A 21865-nucleotide genomic window follows, 5' to 3' on the forward strand; every position below is an offset into this window, starting at 1 on the left:
AAAATCAACACTGAGAACGTAAAATCACTCGCAAATCCCTCTTTGTCACTGGCAGCGTGCATTTTCTGCATAAGTGATACATGAAGGAAATACAAGATTAAAATTTGAAAGATGTTAAGTCAGGCTCAAATCTCCTACCATCCGAACTTCCAGACTTTCCTTTAAAATCTCATCTGGGCAGAGCTAGACTTGTATTATGTGAGGTTTGGCATATGTATCAGAAAAGATTCAAGGGATTGATTGTTAAAAGAACTAGATTTTTTTTCCTCCATAAAGGTTAAAGTCCAGCTGAGCTTGAGATACACTGAAAATGCTCTGATTCTTTAAAACAGTCAGTCTCTGGGACTGCTAAAGAGACTTCATCTGTCTCTTTCTATACAATAGGAACAAAATGTCTCCATCCCAGTGACAGAACTTGGCACTTCCTGAATCCTTCTATGAAAAAGTCATTGTGTTATTAATTTCCAAGTTCTTTTTTTAAAACCAAATAAGATGTTTATTTTGCTCTTTAAGAAGAAGCAAAAAGTTTGCTTGCATAAGAAGAAGAAATCAAGAAAACCATTCCTTTTATTATTGAAACAAAAAAAAAATCAAATACTTGGGAGCAAACCTAACAAAAGAAGTAAAGGACCTACACAAAGAAAACTATAAAACACTGTTAAAAGAAATAGAAGATAACAAAAAGAAATGGAAAGACATCCCCTGCTCATGGATCAGAAGAATTAACATTATTAAAATGGCCATCCTATCAAAAACAATCTACAGATTCAATGCTATTCCAATTAAATTTCAATGTCATTCTTCAAAGAAATAGAAAAAATATTGATGAAATTCATATGGAGCTACCAAAAACCCCGAATAGCCAAAACCCTCCTGAAAAAAAAGAAGGGAATGGAGGAATCACTCTCCCAGATTTCAAACTACACTACAAAGCCATAATAATCAAAACTGCATGGTATTGGAACCAGAACAGACACATGGACCAATCAAACCAAATAGAAAACCCAGAAATAAACCCACAGATTTATGGCCAACTAATCTTTGACAAAGGAGCAAAGAATATGCATTGGAGCAAAGAAAGTTTGTTCAATAAATGGTGCTGGGAAAACTGGGTCACTACACACAAAAGAATGAAGCTTGACTACTACCTCACACCATGCACAAAAACCAACTCAAAATGGATTAAAAAACAAGACACAAGGCCTGAAACCATAAAATATATAGAAGGAAATATAGGCGAAACACTACATGACATGCACCTCAAAGACATCTTTACAGACGCATCACCCAAAGCAGTGATAGTGAAGGCAAAGATAAACAGCTGGGACTACATCAAATTAAAGAGCTTCTGCATAGCAAAAGAGACAATAACAAAAACAAAGAGAAACCCCACCGACTGGGAGAAAATTTTTGCACCCAACACTAACAATAAAGGACTGATCACAAAAATCTACAAAGAGCTGATGAAACTCAACAAAAACAAAGAAAACAATCCAGTCAAAAAATGGGCAGAAGAGTTAAAAAGAAACTTCTCTAAAGAGGAAATAAAAATGGCCACCAGGCATATCAAAAAATATTCAATGTAACTTGCAATCGGGGAAATGCAAATCAAAACTACAATGAGATACCATCTCACACCAGTGAGAATGGCACATATTAAAAAAACTAGTAACAACAAATATTGGCAAAGATGTGGAGAGAAAGGAACTTTCCTTCACTGCTAGTGGGAGTGCAAACTGGTCCAACCACCATGGAAAGCTGTGTGGAGATTCCTCAACCTGTTGAAGATGGAGCTTCCATATGATCCAGCAATTCCACTCCTAGGGATTTACCCAAAGGACACAGAAACATCAATTCCAAAGAGCACCTGCACCCCTATGTTTATAGCAGCACAATTTACAACAGCTAAGCTTTGGAAACAACCCAAATGCCCAAAAATAGATGACTGGATCAAGAAGATGTGGTACATATACACCATGGAATATTACTCAGCATTCAAAAAAGATAAACACATGCAATTTGCAGCAACATGGATGGTGCTGGAAGGGATCATGCTCAACGAAATAAGCCAGAAAGAAAAAGAAAAATACCGGATGGTCTCACTCATAGCAGGAATCTAGAAAACTTAAATAAGGGACCAGGGAAAAGAATAGCTATAAGAAAGAAAAAATCAAAATCAACAAACAACTATGAACCAGAGTCACACTTTGGGGGGGGGGGGCGCCAGGGAAAGGAGAGATTGGGGTCAAAATCAGGGGGTTGCAATTGTATGGGGAATATAAAAACAAAAATAAATAAATTTAAAAAATGTTTGCTTGCATATATTATCTTGCCCATCTGCCTTCCTCTTGACTTCATTAATGCCTGATGGAGGCACTACTGGGATAAGCAGAGTCTGCTGCTGTTGTGGGTAATTGAATTTCAGGCTTTGAGTCTCTTCTGCCTGGAAAGAGGTTGAAAAATCACAATTCTTTACTTATTTATTCATTATACTCTGTTGAGAACTGACTATCTACTTGTAGATACATATGGCAGTGAAGGAAGATTCAAGCACTGATCCTGCCCATCAAGGTGTTTATAGTCTCATAAAACATCACCAGAAATCACAATGCTAGCTAGAATATGATACTTGCCTATAAAAAAAATAATACAAATGAAGAAGCACTGCTGTTCAAAGGAGAGAAAAATGATTGGGAGGAGGGTATGTTGAGAAGCCTCTGAAGGAATCTTAGAAGAGGCAGCATGTGAGTTGATCTTGAAGAATGGATGATCCCAACACAGAGAGAGAGTTGAAAAAGGTATTGCAAGTAGAGGGATCACTGTACAAGAAAGTATGAATGGGGCCTCCCCTAGTGGCACAGTGGTTGAGCGCTGGGCTGCAAAGCTGCCCGCAGCCTCTGCAGTGCTGGTTTGATCCCCAGCTGCCAGCGAGGGTCCCACATGGCGCGCAGACCTCTCCTTCCACCCGTTGCTCCCCTCGGCAGTGTACTTCATCAGTCTGCCTGTTCTGCTCCCCACTCTGGCTCTGGTGAATTCTCTCACCCTCCCATGCTTCTGACTGTACCCAGTGCTTGTATAAATAAATAAATCTTTAGGAAAAAAAAAGAAAGAAAGTATGAATGCAGACTAATATGCAAAGCATATATGTGGATTGTCACAGGCATTCTACTTTGGAGTGCAATCTGATTAGAAAAGTGAGTTAAGGTAGATCATGGACAGTTTTGAGTGCCAGGCTAAATAAATGGGACTCCCTGATAGGCAATGAAGAGCCATTAAAAGTTATTGAACAAAGAAATATTAGGAAGAGAGCTATCATTTTAGACATTCTAGTAGATTTGTATCATACATATGAGTAACTAATGTGAATGCAAATACACTAGTGTTGAGTGTGATTCTGGTGTTTAAAGAAACATTTTTCATACTACATAGCCCCCAAAACCAAGCAGATGACTTCATCTGGTGTTCAACCAAAAGGAAAGTGATCTGTTCCAAAAGTAGAGAAAATATTGGCAGTGCTGAACTTTCCAAGAAGCCCTATGTCTGCAGATTCTACTTGACGGACAATACAAGGCATTTTTAAAAGCAATTTTGACTATACAGAATTTTCTCCATAAACAATAAATTGAATACTAAACCCCCACATATGATGCAACTCCTGTATAATCTGGCAGCAGGCGATGTAGTAAATTGAAAGTAAAAAAGGAAAATGTCAAATGGATTATCCAAAAAATCTAAGAAGCAGCTAAAAAAGAGTTAAGTGGAAATGGAAAGGAAATAGACAGGAGGCATAGACGTAAGATAATATAGAAAGAAAGTAGACAGAAATTGTTACAAAAAGAGAACTTAAAATTGATATGCATATTGAAATTGATATTAATATTAAAATTGATACGCATATTGAAATTTTGATTGAGATTTTGAGCAATTTCTTCACCAAAAATAGGGATTCCTGAAAAGGAAATAAGTTATAATTATTATCAGCACAGTAAATTTCCCCCATTGGCTCAGGTCACCATAGCTCACCTGTACACAATCTTCTCCTATATATATAGAGAGAGAAGCTTCATATATATGTATGTATATATATATATATATATCCTTCATTTTTGTACAATGTATGATTTCCTGTGAAATTCCCACTACCAATTCACCTATGCACCATCACCATAGTCCCTTGTGCTCTTCCCACCCTTGTCCTGATCCTTTTCCCTCCTTCTCCCCTATAGAATGTCTCTGGTCTGTGATTGCCTGTTGATTTTGATTTTTACTTTATTAGAGTTATTTTTTTTCCTGATCCCTTATTTGGTTCCTCTACATGCCTCCTATAAATGAAACCATCTGCTATTTTTCTTTTTATTTCTGGCTTATTTCGCTGAGCACAATACTTGCAGCTCCGTCCATGTTGCTGTAAATGGTATGAGTTTATCCTTTTTGATTGCTGAGTAATATTCTATATTCTAAGGTTTCTAGAATCCTTATAATATGTCCCTCTGAAGTATGTCTTTTACAGAGCACAGACCTTTTATAGAAGATAATGACCAGAAGATGCCAAGATGAAGAACAAAGACATTGCTCAAAGCCCCTTCCCACACTAAACAATACTGTATAATTTTACCTAATTGGGGCCTCCCTGGTGGCCTAGGGGTTAAGTTTCAGTGCTGTTACCACTACGGCCTGAGTTCAATCCCCGGTCAGGGAGCTACCCACATGGTGCAGCAGACCTCTCTTGGCTCACCCGCTGCTCCCCTCAGCAGTGTATTTCAGTATTTATGCCTGTTCTGCTCCCCACCTGTCTCTGGTGAATCCTCTCATCCCCCCCTCCCAATCTCTGGCTGACACCAGAGTTTTTGTATGTAAAAAATAAATAACTCTTTTTTAAAAATTACCCAATTGTCACCTCAGGAGACAGTTTCTTTGGAAATGCTAGTTTTGCCACTTCCTTCTCATCACATTGTTGGAGTGGCCCTGTGCATTTGAGGGATCTAATTTGCTCCCTGACATCTGGCCCCAACCAAGTTGGAGGGGACTATACTTATACAGTGCCATGGCCTGAATTCCACCCCTGACATCCTTTGACATCCTAGGTGAAGGGGTTACAAGGAAAGGGTGGAGCTGAGGGGCCATTTTGGTAGCCTCTAATAGGGAACCATGTATGTAGACTCAGTCTCTTTTGAGTTGGAGATGCTGCAGAAGGCAGCTACCCTGACAGGTAGTGGACCTTTCCTCCACCTTAACTCCCCAGATCAGGGAAGACCTTAACAGTAGCAAGCTCCTTCCACACCCTGCTGGCTCCTATAGCTACAGCTCCACCTCTTACCATCTGTCAGTAACTGGACCTTTTCCTTCTCCCTCTACACTGTTGGTGAGAATAAGTTGATATTTTTTTAGTTTGCTGCACAAAAGGCCTTTTTCTTTGCATACACTGGACTGGGAACAGTGAGAGAGATTCCAACCTGGTGAGTTTTACCCTTTGCCAGGTAAAAACAAAATAGATACTGGTCTTTTGTGCACTCAATCTTGTCAGTGTCTTTTGTTTGGTCCTGATACCAACCAAGAGAGTGAACCCATTGAGCTCAGTTATTCTAAATATGGTATATCTTAAGTTTGAGGTGGCAACCTGTTATTCAAGTGAATATGTTCATCAGGAATCCTGAAGGGGAGCTATGGAGATAAATCTGGGTTGAGATACAGATGGAGTTTTGAGGTTACCACTATTAAAATAACAAAATCTTTTGCATGTGGTGGTCCAGTTTTCCCAGCACCATTTATTGAACAAACTGTCCATGTTCCATTGCATATTCTTTGTTCTTTCATCAAGGATTAGTTGTCCATATAAGTGTGGCTTTATTTCTGGACTCTATTTGGTTCCATTGGTCTGTGTGTCTGTTTTTGTTCCAATACCATACTGTTTTAATTAATATGGCTTTGTAGTATAGTTTGACATTTGGAAGTGTGATACCTCCATTCTCCTTTGTTTTCATGATAGCGCTTTAGCTATTCATGGTTTTTTGTTGTTCCATATGAATTTCATCAGTATTCTATTTCTTTGAAGAATGTCATTGAGATTTTTGTTGAAATAGTGTTGAATTTCAATGTGCACAAAAATCAACTCAAAATGGATAAAAGAACTGGACATAAGACCTGAAACCATAAAATATATAGAAGAAAATATTGTAAAACACAAGAAGACATGTATCTCAGTAATAACTTTAAACTCATCACTCAAAGCAAAGAAAGTTAAGGAAAAGATAAACACCTGGGATTACATCAGACTGAAGTGCTTCTGTACAGCAAAAGAGAAATTAACCAAAACAAAGAGACACCTTATTGATTGGGAAAAAACCTTTGTACTCCATAAAACTGATAAGGGATTGAGCACAAAGATATACAAAGAACTCACACAACTCAACAACAACAAAGTAAAAAATCCAGTCGAGATATGGCAGAAGAGCTTAAAAGACATTTCTCCAAAGAGGAAATGCAAACGGCCAACAGGCATATGAAAAAATTTTCAACATCCCTTATCAGGGAAATGCAAATCAAAACCACACCAGAAGAATGGCACATATCAAAAAAACTAGTAACAACAAATGTTGGCAAGGATGTGATGAAAAAGAACTCTCCTACATCGCTGGTTGGAGTGCAAACTGGTCCAACCACTATGGAAAGCTGTCTGGAGTTTCCTCAGTCTACTAAAAATGGAGCTACCATATGATCCATCCATGAGAGTTCAGATTTTAGAAGGAAAACTGTCTGGTGAAACTAATACACACAAAGGTGAAAACACTTATAATCTTCTTCATCAAACCCAAAGTATTTGAATTATAAAGAGAACTTTGAAATAATGATTAAATCAGTGAATTTTCCTGAAGCAAAAGATGACTTTTGAAAGTGGGATTTCAGAGTCCTTTGGAGATTCAGGAAGTCACAGACCTCTAAATCTTTGAGGCTTATGAAAGTCAGGAAGCTCTCAAGTATCATTGAAAGAATTTCCTGCCCTAAATCTATAAGCCCACCCCTATACTCTCCCACCCCTATGTGTCCAGAGATATTCTCCCAACCCAATTCCTGTGGCCTTTGTTCAATCAGCAAGCCATCTCTTCTCTCAGGCCCAGAATAGGCTCGATTCCAGATTGGGAGCCTCCAGCAGTCTCAGTGGCTGCCTAGTCAGAGATATCACTTGCTCCAACAGCTATGACATGAACAGTCCAGAAAGAATTACAAAAGGATCATCTTTGTCCTGGCCTAAATCATCAGACAATGACATAAAAAAACGTGAAGGGATTCTATTATCACTTAACTCACCCCTGACCCATTTATATATGTGAAAATATGTAGGGTCAGCAAGTTTGTAGTGTTCTCTGAGAAAAAAAGAAAAGCACCCACTGTGTGCCAGACATTGTGCTGTGCCTTGGGATCCAGCACTATGCAGGATGTCAAAGAACCCTGCTCACATGGCGGAAAATGACTAATAAAAAAATAAAGAAGATCGTTATCATGTCTTATGGATGCTATACAGAAAATAAATAGGGGTTATGATGTAGAGACCAGGTCCTTAAATGAAGCAGCCAGGGAAGACCTCTATAAGAGATGACATTTCAGCATGGCACACAGCAAAATAGTAATGACTATGTAATCATACAGGCCCACATCAAAAAACAAGAATGAACCCGCCCCCCCCCCCAAAAAGAACACAACAACAACCTAATTTCCCACCTTAAAGAACTAGAAAAGGAATAAGAACAAACAAAAACCCAAAGGCAACAGAAGAAAGAAAATAGTAAAATTTCAAGCAAAAATAATGAAATAGAAGTTAAAAAGACAATCCAAGATCAATAAAACCAAAATCTGGTTCTTTGGGAAAAAATTGATAAAACTTTAGCCAGACTCAGCAAGAAAAAGAAAAGACTCAAATTGATAGGATATTTAATGAAAGGTGAGAAATTACTACCGACAGAGCAGAAATCCAGAGGATAATCAGAGACAACTATGATTATACATATGCCAACAAATTCAACAATATGATGAGATGGACTAATTCTTAGAACTATGCAATAATCCAAAGCTGAATATAGAGGAAATAGAAAACCTTAACAAACTGATTACAAATAGCAAAATTGAAACTGCAATCAAAACCCTCTCCCAAAACAAAGTCCTGGAACAGATAGATTCATAAGTGAGTTCTACCAAACGTTCAAAGATAAACTGGTACACACAATGACATTTTTTCAAAGAAATGGAACAAATATTACTGAAATTCATATGGAATCACTAAAACTTTGTATAGCTTTTCTGACTAAAATGAGGAAAAATGGAGGTATTACACTCAGGCTTCATACTATACAACAAAGTCATAAAACTAAAAACAGCAAGGTATTGTAACAAAAGCAGACTACAGACTAATGGAATCAAATTGAAAATGCAAAAAAAAAAAAGGCTATACATTTATGGTCAACTAATCTATGACAAAGGAGCAAAGAATATACACTAGGAAAAGTATTATCTCTTAAACAAATGGTGCTGGGAAAACTGGGCAGCCACATAAAGAGAATGAAACGAGGCTACTACCTCACACCATATGCATGACCTGAAATCATAAAATATGTGGAAGAAGACTCAGGCAAAATAACCTATAACATACACTTCAGAAACATCTTTGAAGACTCATCCCAGAAGCAAAGAAAATGAAGGAAAAGATAATCAGCAGAGATTTATGTAGATAAATCTAAAAATCTTCTGTACAGCAAAAGAGACAATAACCAAAATTAAAAGATACCTTACTGATTGGGAGAAAATATTTGCACACAATAGAACTGATAAGGGCATGATATCAAAGATATACAAAGAGTTTACACAACTCAACAAAAACAAAGCAAACAACCTGATCAAAAAATGGGCAGAAGAGCTAAAAAGACACTTTTCCAAAGAAGAAATGCAAATGGCCATCAGGTATACAATAAAATGTTCAACATCACTTACAATCAGGCTAGTGCAAATCAAACCAAAATGAGATACCACCTCATACTGGTTAGAATGCCCATGTTAACAAATCTAGCAACAACAAATGCTTGGAAGGATGCAGAGTAAAAGGAACACTCTTACACTGCTGTTGGGAATGCAAACTGGTCCAGCCAATATGGAAAGCTATATGGAGGATCCTTCAAACACTAAAATTGAATTTACTTATGATCCAGAGATTCCATTCCTGGGAATACACCCCAAGGACACAAAAACACTAATTCAATGGGAAACCTGCACTCCAATGTTTACTGCAGCACTATTTACAATAGCTAAGATATGGAAACAACCTAAGTGCCCCAAAACAGATGTGTGGGTCAAGAAGATATGGTATATATACAAAAGGGAATATGACTCAGTGACCAAAAAAGATAAATTGATGCCATTTGTGGCAACATGGATGGAGCTGGAAGGAATAATGCTAAGTGAAAACAAGTGAGAAGGAGAAAGAAAAATATCAGATGGTTTCACTTATAGGGAGAATACAGACAAACCATACAAAGGGTCAGGAAAAAGAAAAACCTGCAGGCAAACCATATATCTGAGGCATACAGCAGGTTAGGGAAAGTGTGAGGAGGGAAGAGCACAAAGAACTATGGTGATGGCCACAGGTGTGATGGTGGTTGGGAATTATGGGGACTACACATGAGGGGAGAAATCAAATGTGTAAAAATGAACGGTGATGTAAGATAATAAATAATAAAAAAACAACCATGTGAGGAAATTACAAAAAGGCAGTTATCTCCTCAGGAGAAACTAAACTTGATTGTGTCTTTATCTTGGACTTATGTCCTCCAGAACTTTGAGAAAATAAATTTCTGTTATTTTTTTTAAAATAAGTAAATAATACTGATGTAGGTATATAGCAGTTCATGCTATCCTCTCTGTCTAATTTTATATGTTTGAAAATACTGAGAATACAAAAGGTCCCAAAATAGAGCATTGAAACTTTTTTTAAGATTTATTTTTATTTTATTTATGTGTACAAGAACTACGGCATAGGCTGGAAGTGGGGGGGGGGTGAGTGGATTCACCAGAGACAGAATGGGGAGCAGAACAGGCAGATCTACTGAAATGCACTGCTAAGGGGAACAGCGGGTGAGACAGGAGAGGTCTGCTATGCCATGTGGGTTAGCTCCCTGGCAGGGATCCAGCTTGTGCTGCAGAAGCTTACATGGCTTCATAGCACTGAGACTATAACCCCTGCACCAACAGGGAGTCCCATCTTGGAAACTTGTTAAAGTGTGTTGCATTTCCATGTAAAAAGGCATCCTCAGTGAAATCAATGAAGATGGTGAGAAGTGGATGGACTAGAGATATATATTTTTTTAGCTAAAACTAACAGGACTTGGAGAATAACTGTATGCAAGTAATGAGATTAACATAGGAATCAAAGATAATTTTGGGGTTGAACAACTGGATAGGGGAAGAGTTGAATTTGGGGAAATCAAGGATTCCATTTGGATGCATTGAATTGGAGATTCCTATTTGACATCTAAGATAAAATCTGTAGCAGCTGGATAAATAAGTTTTGAGTTCAGTGAAGAGTCAGTCTAGATGTATAGATTTGGAAATTATCCAATATATAAATTACAGTTGATATTGAAATCCTCAAGAATACATGAGGTCACATGTTGATAACTTTAACACATTGACCAGAGCAAGTATCAGATGAGACCTTAAACCAAAGTCCCAACTTCCACCTTTGAATTGTTCTTCCTTTCTTAATCAAATTAATTTCAACTCTCTTGACTAGGATTAGATTCAGAGCTGTTAGCATGATTGACCCCTCTTAAAACAGGTCCACCGAATTCTGTTTGTTCCTTGCAAGGCTGGTTCTTCACTTGATTGTTTATGAAATACACTATATTGTTTTTACATCCAGTGACTTACTGTGAAATAGATGGAAAGTAGTAGATAATTTGGTTAGTCTGTGTTTAAAAATTTCTAAGAAATGAAATACCTGAAAATTATTTCCAGACTAAATCTTACACATAGAACAAACATAAAACCAGCCTTCTCCAAATGCAAATTTAATTCAAGAAAAGAAAGGACCACTGTGGTGTTTGTCTCATTAATTACATTCTTGGACTGCCTCACACCAACCATTTGTCTACATCTTTGACATTATCAGTGGGATATTCCTACTTGAGATTCGCTATCTTATGCAACTATCATGTGATGTTTCAAAGAACATTTTTGCTGTATTTACTCATTCATTCTCTTATATTAAATTCTCTATGGAAAAGGAAAAATAATCATTGGAGATTAGGGATTTGGAAATCCAGGGAAGTTTATAAAAATGTTTTAAGTTCTGCCAGGCATATTTATGCTTGGACAATCTCCTGGAAAGGAAAAGTGAAAGCATATATATTAAATAGATTCATGAAAATAGATGTAGTTAAATTTGGAGAACATTTTCAACTTAATGAATTTCAATTGCCTGCCACTGTTATTTCTGGTGTTCTCTGGGAAGTGAAAACAACATCATTCCATCACTCTTACATAACTAGGCTATGTTGCAAAATCTACCCAAAAGGGGTAGAGAAGTATACATAATGCTTCATAGAATAATGGCAAAGGAGGCTGTTCATCGGAACAACTTACCAAACTGAAGATGAAGAAGAAAGATTTTAGGAACAGGCTGGGGAAAGTCATCATTCCAGACTGTTAGACTCCAAACTGCTACGATGGTAGAGATTTCCTCAAGGGACATGCTAAGGCACGAGGAGCAGGCTCTTGCTTGTCTTAATTAGTCACTTTCCCTCTCCCAGACATCCTCAGTTGTTTTGCAGGATTGCCCATGAGTTCAAACTTTTCTTTCTAAGCAAATGCTTTTTGATCAGCATCTCTAGCTACAATGCTTACTAGTCTTCCTGTTAATTTTTCTTCCTGGAACTACAGGATACTTTCATTAAGTTTTATCATTACCACCAATCATGTATAAAACTGACCTTGTCACTTTCCACTAAAACCCAGATTTAATTTCAACTTACAAATTTCTGTAAATGGAATCAATTTATAATTGAATAACTGTGGAGTTGTTTTCTATTCCCTTCTCCTTCATCTCTTCTTTTAGTCATTTAGACCTTCTACATTTGTTCATCTCTTTTAGCATATTGCATATTGCAGGCCATCTTTTATATTTTGGTAATTATAACTTCATGATAGGACTCAAGTCTAAATCATTCTGCACAATCTAAGCTAGCTATTTTTCTTCATAATACAATGTTCTATCATAGGTAAATTGTTTAAAATATATTTATCTAAGTTTTATGAAAACGTAATTCACATACTAAAAAATCACATTTTAACGTGTATAATTCAATGGTTTTTACTATATTTACACACTTATACAAGTTTCACCACTATCTAATTTAGAACATTTTCATCACCCCCCCCCAAAGAAACCCATACCCATTGACAATCACTCCTATTCATCCTGAACACAAATATCTTTTGTATCTCCATGGATTTGTCTATTATGGACACTTCATATAAGTGAAATAAAATGAAATTGTGACACTTTGTGACTTCTTTCATTTAGTGTTTTCAAGGTTTATCTATGCTGTAGATTGTATCAGTACTTCATTCCTTTTTATTGCCTAGTAATATTCCATAGTATATACACATTTTGTGTATCCATTCATTAGGTGATGGGCCTTTGAATTGTCTTCATTTCTGAGCCATTGTTAATAATGTTACTGTGAACACATACGAGCAAATTTTTGTCTTATTCCTGATCTTAAGTGTGGGGGAGGGGAGGCAAGGTTTTCAGTCTTTTCACCTAGCCCACATGAACCCTGGCACCTCTAATTTGCAAAATGAATGAATGAGCAACTTGAGGAATATAAAAAACAGGGTCACATAAAAACAATCCATTATTCCATTACATCTGATGCCCAGTTCTGAACAAATAAACTCCTTTACATGTGCTAACTTTATATCAAAGAGGGCAAGCCAAAGTGCTTTTCCATGATGTGTCAGTTGTGAAAATCCTATCAAATAGCATAGTCTTCAGCCCAATCTGCTGACTCAATTGTATATGCACATCTTTCTAAAGGGAAGTTTTTGTTTTAATAGTATTCCTTTTTATATATTTTATTTTTTTAAAGATTTATTTATTTATACAAGCACTGGGTACAGTCAGAAGCGCGGGAGGGTGAGAGAATTCACCAGAGCCAGAGCGGGGAACAGAACAGGCAGACTGACAAAGTACATTGCTGAGGGGAGCCAGAATACTGTGTGCCAGTATTCCTTTTTAATTAAACAAAGCAAAATGGAAATAGCACTACAACAGTACAGTGGACATGTATTCTTGAACAAAGCTATTTTAATGAAAGCAGCTATCTATGCTTTCTTCCTGATTCCTTCTGAGTATTTAACCATCCAAATTAGATTCACTTCACTGTCCGTCTTCATCAAATTTCACAAAACTGGGGACTATGAAAAAGAAATGAAAGGTATTTTCTTAAGGCAGGATGGTAGGTTTTGGACACAAACATTCAGATTAAGTGAAGGAATTTGATTAACCCTACAATTCAAGATTAGAATGAACTGATGACTGGAACTCCACTGCCTGAATTTCTTTAGCATGTTAACTAAATTTTCTGTTAGCTAGCCCACTTAAAGAAGAAAACTGTATTCACATATCTCCTCCAGGAAAAGGTCAATGTATGGAATTAACAGACTCTTGGGTCCACATGGGGCTTGACTTGCAATGTCCAAGTCTGCTAGAAAAGTGAATTTATTGAATTACATTGGGAGATCTATTTGAGTATATGCCTTTCCTACGGGCATATCTATTTAATAACATGCACTATCAGTCAAATATATACATGTGTACAAACAACTGTTTTCATGAGATGTGTATAACCAGATGCTAAGGAAGGCACTTAAAATAAGGTAATGGCAAGGGAAGAACAGTCATGTTGTATGACATGGATCTTCCTAAATGCATTCACAGCTCTGTTACTATATGCTGCTGTAAGTTGCAAAGTGTATTCCATAAAACCTTTACTTCACAAATAGAATTTAAAAATGGGTGGTAGCATGTGGCCATGTAAATTGTAAATACAATGCACAGTCTTCAACAATGCCAGTGGGGATGAGCTAATGAAGATGCAAATGAAGAAAGATATGCTATTCAAGTTGGTTACCTTATGACACCCAGATGTCCTGGAAATTGCAGAACCATTTTGTGAATATAAAAAGGAAAAATATGATCAGAACAGAATTCCAGTTTTCATATTCACAGTCTTACAGACTTACAATTTTATAAAACTTAAATATTATAAGATATATTAAGAGACCTAAGTACTGTATAAATCACAAGGACAAAAGGGAGGTAAATTAATTTTAAAGAGATGGAGGGCAGATGATTTTCAATGACTGATACTGAAGGTGTATTTTTGAAAGAAATTAGATATGTGATGAAGAGTTAGGAGGAGGTACATTCTGATCACTTTTTTTGTACAAATAGACAAAGAGTTTATTAGACAATCGAAGTGAGGGTTGAGCACATTAATTTGTTAAAACACTGTACTACATACTTTAAATACATAGTATCACTTTACTGCCTTTTTGAGATGAAGGCAACTAAATCTCAGAGATAAAATAGTTTCCCCAAGTCAAAAATTGTAAGTGTCCAACCAAAGACAATAAAAGGCTAACTCATCTGATTCTAAAGTCCATTCTTTTTCTATAGAAGAACTTACTGTGGCAGTCTTCATGAATCACTTCCACATCTCTTGCCAGACCATGCACCATCTGTATTATATTCTATTTAATATATTTCTCTAATTTGTCAATTTATACTTTATTTTAAAAGAAACATTTGTAATACTATTAATAGACAACAATTATAAGTTGCAATAACTAGAAGGTGACAATAAAAATAAATTCTACTTGTACACTGTTGTTTACCCAAAGTTCTGAGCCAGGGGCCTTCCTTTTCCTTGTAAGGAAGGCTGGGAAAGTTAGGGGATTATTAATGACTTTCTTGTACTCAAATGAGGCATTTTTCTCAATTAAACAAAGGGACTGAATGAGAACAAGAAAGTGAATTTTATTAAGATCTTGTTTAATGTCAAGTGGATATATTATAATTATTGTGCCTACCACCTATACTTGTGGCCACATTTTGGGAAAACATGATCACAAGCTAAGCAATTTTTTTTATGTTGGAGCAAAGAAAAATAGGACATTGATTGAATCGGATTGCTTTTTTCAAATCAAAATTCAACTCCAAGGAAGCTATGCCTCTACCTCCATGTGTAATTCAGTTAAAATTTATATGTAACAAGTCTGGGACCAACTCAAAATTAAGCATGGGTTTAATTTATGAGATACTGATGTCCAAGAGCCTTCAAGCATACTGGCTGTGGCAAATATTTTCTATAGTTTGCCATACTTCATCATAAAACTACTGTAAGACATCATCAGATAAGAATCACCAGTCCCCTTCTTACATAACTCCTTGGAGAAGATAGCAAAGAAGTTCTAATGCCTACTCCTGGATAATTCTGGGCACACCTGACTCAGAGTAGTACTAGAAGCCCAAAAATTATATTTCAACATAACTTTGTCCTGGGCTTCTCCTAACTTTTCTATACAGCACAAAATGACAACATGGTCATTAGAGTACCAAGATTATCCCCATAAAATGCCAAAAAAAAAAATCCACATGTCACATGCAATAACCAAAAGATATTTCTACATCTTTATTTCAAAAGCATTTTGTTTCCTACTCTTCTATAATTTGATGCACCTGCCTGTTTACCCTTCCTGTAGAAACTCAAACAGTATCTGGGATTTTGGTAATTTATATGCATGTCTTCCCAGAAAAACCCATATGTATACACGCAAAATTATTATCTACTAGTACATACCTGTGTGCACATGTGCATGCAGCCACACACACATACTAGCTGTTTGTCTCAAAAGACTGAATTTCAGTGGCAGAGAGGGCAATGGCTCTTGGGTGAGAAATATATTGAAAAGAAATGCAAAGTCATGTCAGGAAACAGATTTTCAAATGATGATAAATTGTGAGTGAGATAAAACTACTTAGGAAAGTGCACCAGAGTCACTGCAAAAAAAAAAAAAAATTATGTGATCCTAGAAGGAACACAACATTAAATACATAGAAGCCTAATATCCTACAAGTCCTCTACTCTTCCAAATACTTATATTTCTGGAAAAGTATATGTTTATTTTAGAATTGGGGATTCATACTGCTTATGTCTTAAAATTTTCAGGAGCCAGCTATTTGGTTTATTGCTAACAGAGTTCCCTACAAAACTATTGCCTTAAAATAGGTGGTTTCCTTCCTTTCCTGTGCAATCTAAAACCAGCTTCTCAAGCTGCAATGCATGTAAATCACCCAAGAATTTGTTCAAAATAGGGATTTTGATTCATTAGGTCTGGATGATGCCCAAGTTCTGCATTTTCTAACAATCTCCCTGGTATGCAGATACTAATGATTTATGGACAATACTTAAGTGTAAGTATATAGTGAATACTCATGGCTCCCCCAACATTACCATGTAGGTAAACTTCTCATGTGGGAAATCTGTAAGCAAACATGTAGTCACCGTAGATTGATTTTATATCATTCCCACTACTGATTATTTTTTTCCCTTTGCAGAGAAGAACTGGGGTGCAGGCCAAGGTGCAGGGTAAGAGGATTAACCAGAGACAGAGTAGGGAACAGAACAGGCAGATTTACTGAAATACACTGCTAAGAGGAATAGGGGCAAGACAGGAGAGGTCTGCTGTGCCATATGTGGGTTAGCTCCCTGATCAGGATTGAACTCAGGCTTTAGCTGTGATAGCACTGAGACTTAACCCCTAGGCCACTAGGCAGACCCAGTCCTTCTACTGATTATCTTGTATGTTAGTATTAAGTTTTATTGTGATTAACTTGGCATCAAAATACTTTTCTTAATAGATTGAAACATAAAAATGATCTTACAGATATGAAAAGATATGAAAGCAGCAGGCCCTATGCCCACCTGTGACTATGCAGGTGCTTCTTTTCACCAACTCTCTCCCTTTGCAGGACAGCAGCCTTCCTGCCTGCCCATGACCTGTACCATGCTGGGGCTTCTCTTCACTGACCTCCCTCAGCAACGGTAGCTCTCCTCAAGTCCACCTGCTTGCAACCATGCAAGCCTCTCTCTTAGCAAACCTGTCCTTTTAGGAGCAGCTCTTCCTGCCTGCTTGTGTCTATACAAGTATCTTTTACGCTTCTGTCTCTTTCCCTAATAAATCTGCTCTTTAAATATATAAAAAAAGAAAAGAAAAAAAAGAAAAACATATGAAAGAAAAATCTGTTATGAACAGTTTTTTTTAATGTTTATTTTATTTATTTACTCATACAAAAACTGGGGTTAGGCCAGAGGTGCAGTGCAAGGATGCACCAGAGACAGAGTGGGGAGTAGAACAGGTGGATATAATGAGATGCGCTGCTGACAGTGCTGACAGTGGGCCAGAGAGGAGAGGTCTGCTCTATCACGTGGGTTAGCTCCCTGTCTTGCTGGGATCCAACTCATCCTGCAGTGGCTGCAGATAGCTTCATAGTGCACCACCAGAGAGGCCCTTCCTTGATTCTTTTTACAATGAAAGTGTTCAGGGCCTCCCTGGTGGCATAAGGGATTAAGTCTCAGCACTATAAAGCTATCAGCAGCCACTGCAGCTAGATGGATCCACATGGTGCAGCAGACCTCTCCAATGTTGCCCGCTGCTCGCCTCAGCAGTATTTCAGTCAATCCACCTACTCCCCAATTTGTCTCTGGTGAATCCTCTCACCATCCCTTATACCTCTGGCTTGTACCCCAGCTCCTGTATGCATAAATAAATAAAATAAATCTTTAAAAAAAAAATCAAGGATGGGCCTCCCCTTGTGGCGCAGGCAGTTGAGCACCATGCTGTGAAGCTGTCTGCAGCCTCTGCAGCGCTGGTTCGATCCCAGCCAGCCGGCGAGAGTCCCACATGGCGTGGCAGACCTCTCCTGTCACGCCGGCTGCTCCCCTCAGGAGTGTATTTTGTCAGTCTGCCTGTTCTGTTTCCTGCTCTGTCTCTGGTGAATCCTGTCACCCTCCTGCACATCTGGCCTGTACCCCGGTTCTTGTATAAGTAAATAAATCTTTTAAAAAATTGTATGGGGAATATAAAAATAAAATTTATTATTTAAAAAAAAAAGACTTTAAACCATTTGTAGGGAAGAAATTTAATGTAAATACCTTCTAAAGGCTCTTGGTAAATACTGGCTGATTGAGGGGACGTGTGTATTCCCAAGAGGGTATTCCCAGTGCTTGATATTTTCTGTGAGAAGCAAACCCAGGTTGAAGCACCATTCCTTTAAGTTGGGATGGTTTTCCGAAAGGTTTCAGCAGAGACACTGATTAGCTGCCAGACTAATTGCTCTCTACCACCAGTCTGGTTTCATAGGTAGACTGTGCCCAGAGTAAAATAAGACACAGACTGAAGCCAACTTTTCAACATGTGCCCCTAAACCTTCCCCTCTTGAATCTGGAAAGTGACCTTTTGGTGAACAAATGTTATTTCACCTTCTCTGTTTAGAAGTTGTTAACACTGTGAGCTGTGTGATTGGTGCTCGCACTCTCATCTTCTGTGGAGTAGACTCTCCTCCTCAGAGCTGTGAGCTTTTTATATTGTTTTCCTTTGATAAGGTGACTGGGCTGCCCATAAATTTGAATGTATTCTTTAATGACCTGGGGGCTGCTGAGTGTAATTTTGCTTTGTAGGTTTCTGGCCTTTTCTGTGTCACTTATTCTGTTGGCTAAACCTTTTTGTAAGCATGTCCTTCTATTAGTGATATGTGTGAAATTAAAAAAAAATTAAAGCTGCATTTCTTGCTTAAAAAAATAAAAAAATCAAGGAAATTAATCATGAAAAAATTATATTGTACAAATTTCCTCAATGAAATAAATGAAAGAGTTTCAAATAGAGAGGAAATCAACTCCTATTACTCCCATTCAATTATTCAATTAAAGTTTCTTGGTTAATGAAGTTAACATTAACCAGCAATGTTCATTTTCTTTATCGTCATACCTCCTATTTTAAATCATCAGTCATACCTCCTATTTTAAATCATCAGCTGAGTTAGAAGATATGGGTTTTCTATTAACTTAATAAATATTTATTGAACAGCAAAAATCTGATAGGCACTGAACAGGGTAAAAGGGGCAGAGAGAGTGAATTATTGGGGAGAGAAAATTAAAAAAAACAAACAAACAGCAAATACTGAGAAAACCGCAGTCACCACTATCTTGCCAGGCATTTGAGTGAGCCACTTGTCTGAGCTAGAACCACCAAACTTGCCATTTCTGGATTATTGGTCCACAGAAACTGTGTGAGTTAGTAAAATGTCTGTTGCTTTTTTTCCTTGCATTTTATTTTATTTATTTATTTTAATTTTTTTTTTTTGCCCCACCACCATCCTTGTCTTTTATCCCTCCACCCTTCCTCTTAACCTCAGAGCACTCATGGTATTTATTAATGTCCACTAATTTTTGCAAGTATATTACTTTGTTAAATTATTTGCTCTGTATGAAGGTTGAGTATTTGTTTTTGTCATTCTGACTTTCTTTACACAATTCCCTCAAAATTCCTCCATTTTGCTGTAATGGCTTCATTTAATCTATCCTTTTGTCTAGAGAGCATTCCATAGTGTGAATATATTACATTTTCTGGACCCAATCATCTATTGAAGTACATTTAGGCTGCTTATATTCTGGCTATTATAAATAATGCTGCAATAAACATTGTAGAGAATGCAGTTTTGTGTGCATTAATGAATTTATATTCTCCAAATAGATGAGTGAGAGTGGGATTGTGGATCATATGGTATTTCCATTTGAAGTCTTTTAAGGTAAATTCAGATAACTTTTCATAATGGCTGCCCCAGTTTATATTCCCAACAGTGTAATAGGAATCCTCTTTGTATCTTTGCTAGCACTTTTTGATCTGTGCCATTTTTGTGTTGTGAGATAGTATTCATTGTAGTTTTAACCTGTATTTCTCTTATTGGAAGAAATATTAAATATTTTTTCATGTCTATTCACTTTCTGCATATCCTTTTTACTGAGTTGTCTGTTCACACACACTGCCTTTTTATTAATTGGGCTGTTTGCTTTTAAGTGTTGAATAATATGGGCCTGTTTTGCAATTATCTCCTCTCATAAGAATATTTTTGCTGCATCCCATAGATTCTGGTAACGGGTATCCTAATCTATAAATGTCAAAGTATTTCTGTTATTTGTTATAATTTCCTGTTTTTATCAATAGCTATTAAGTAATATGCTCTTTAATATCCAACTACTTTATGGTTTTTCCTTTTTTCTAAATGGCTGATTTCTAGCTTTACGGCATTGTATTATTGAAAATTGACTTGTGTTCCAACATATGATCTACTCTTGAAAGTGTTTTTTTATGTTTACATCTAAAGAAAAGAAATAATTTTAATTTTTACATCATTGTTCATTTTTAAATGATATTTGTTTCCCCCCACCCCCTCAGGTGTAGTCCCCATAGAATTTCCTTCCCCAATGCACCCATGCACCTCAGTCCCCTGTTCTCCTCCCTCCCTCCCTCTGATCCCTTTCCCTCCTCTTCCCCTGCAGTATGTCTCTGATTTATAATTGTCTGTTTTTGCTTTATTGTGTTTTGTACTGTTATTATTTTTCCCCTAATGTCTTATTTGAGCCCCCTATTTTCCTCCTGTAAGTGAAACCATCCAACATTTTTCCTTCTGGTTTATTTCACTATGCATAATTCCTAGCTTCATCCATGTTGCTGCCAATGGCGTGAGTTTATCTTTTTCGATTGCTGAATAATATTCCATTGTGTATATATACCACATCTTCTGGATTCAGTCATCTAATTTTGGGCATTTAGGTTGTATCCAGGCATAACTTATTGTAAATAGTGCTGCATTAAACATAGGGGTACAGGTGTTACTTTGAATCAATGTTTTTTTGTCCTTTGGGTAGATCCATAGGAGTGGAATTGCTGGATAATATGGTAGTTCCATTTTTAGTAGACTGAGGAACCTCCAGAAAGCTTTCCATAGTGGTAGAACCAGTTTGAACTTCCACCAGCAATGTAGCACAGTTCCTTTTTCATCACATCCTCACCAACATTTGTCATTGCTGGTTTTTTTTTTTTTATATGTGCATTCTTACTGGTATAAGGTGGTATCTCATTGTGGTTTTGATTTGCATTTCCCTCATTATAAGGGATGTTGAACTTTTTTTTTCTTTTTTTTAAAGCATTTATTTATTTATACAAGCACTGGGTACAGTCAGAAGCGCAGGAGGGTGAGAGAATTCACCAGAGGCAGAGCGGAGAGAAGAACAGGCAGACTGATGAGGTACACTGCTGAGGAGAGCATCGGGCAGCAGGAGAGGTCTGTGCACCATGTGGGATCCTCACTCGGCGGCTGGGGATCGAACCAGCGCTGCAGAGGCTGCGTGCAGGCAGCTTCACAACCCAGCGCTCAACCACTGCAACACCTGGGAGGCCCTGTTGAACATTTTTTCATATATCTGTTTCATATGTCTTTTAAGTTCTTCTGCCCATTTCTTGACTGGATTTTAATTTTGTTTTTGTTGAGTTGTGTGAGTTCTTTGTATATCTTTGTGATCAGTCCCTTATCAGTTGAATGGGTTGCAAAAATTTTTTTCCCAATCAGTGGGGTGTCTATTTTGGTTAATGTCTCTTTTGCTGTACAGAAGCTTTTGAGTTTGATGTAATCCCAGGTGTTTATCTATCCCTTGGTTTTCTTTGCTTTGGGTGATTAGTCTTTAAAGATGTTACTGTG

This window comes from Talpa europaea, assembly GCF_964194135.1.
Source record: "Talpa europaea genome assembly, chromosome: 5".
Classification (NCBI taxonomy): Eukaryota; Metazoa; Chordata; class Mammalia; order Eulipotyphla; family Talpidae; genus Talpa; species Talpa europaea.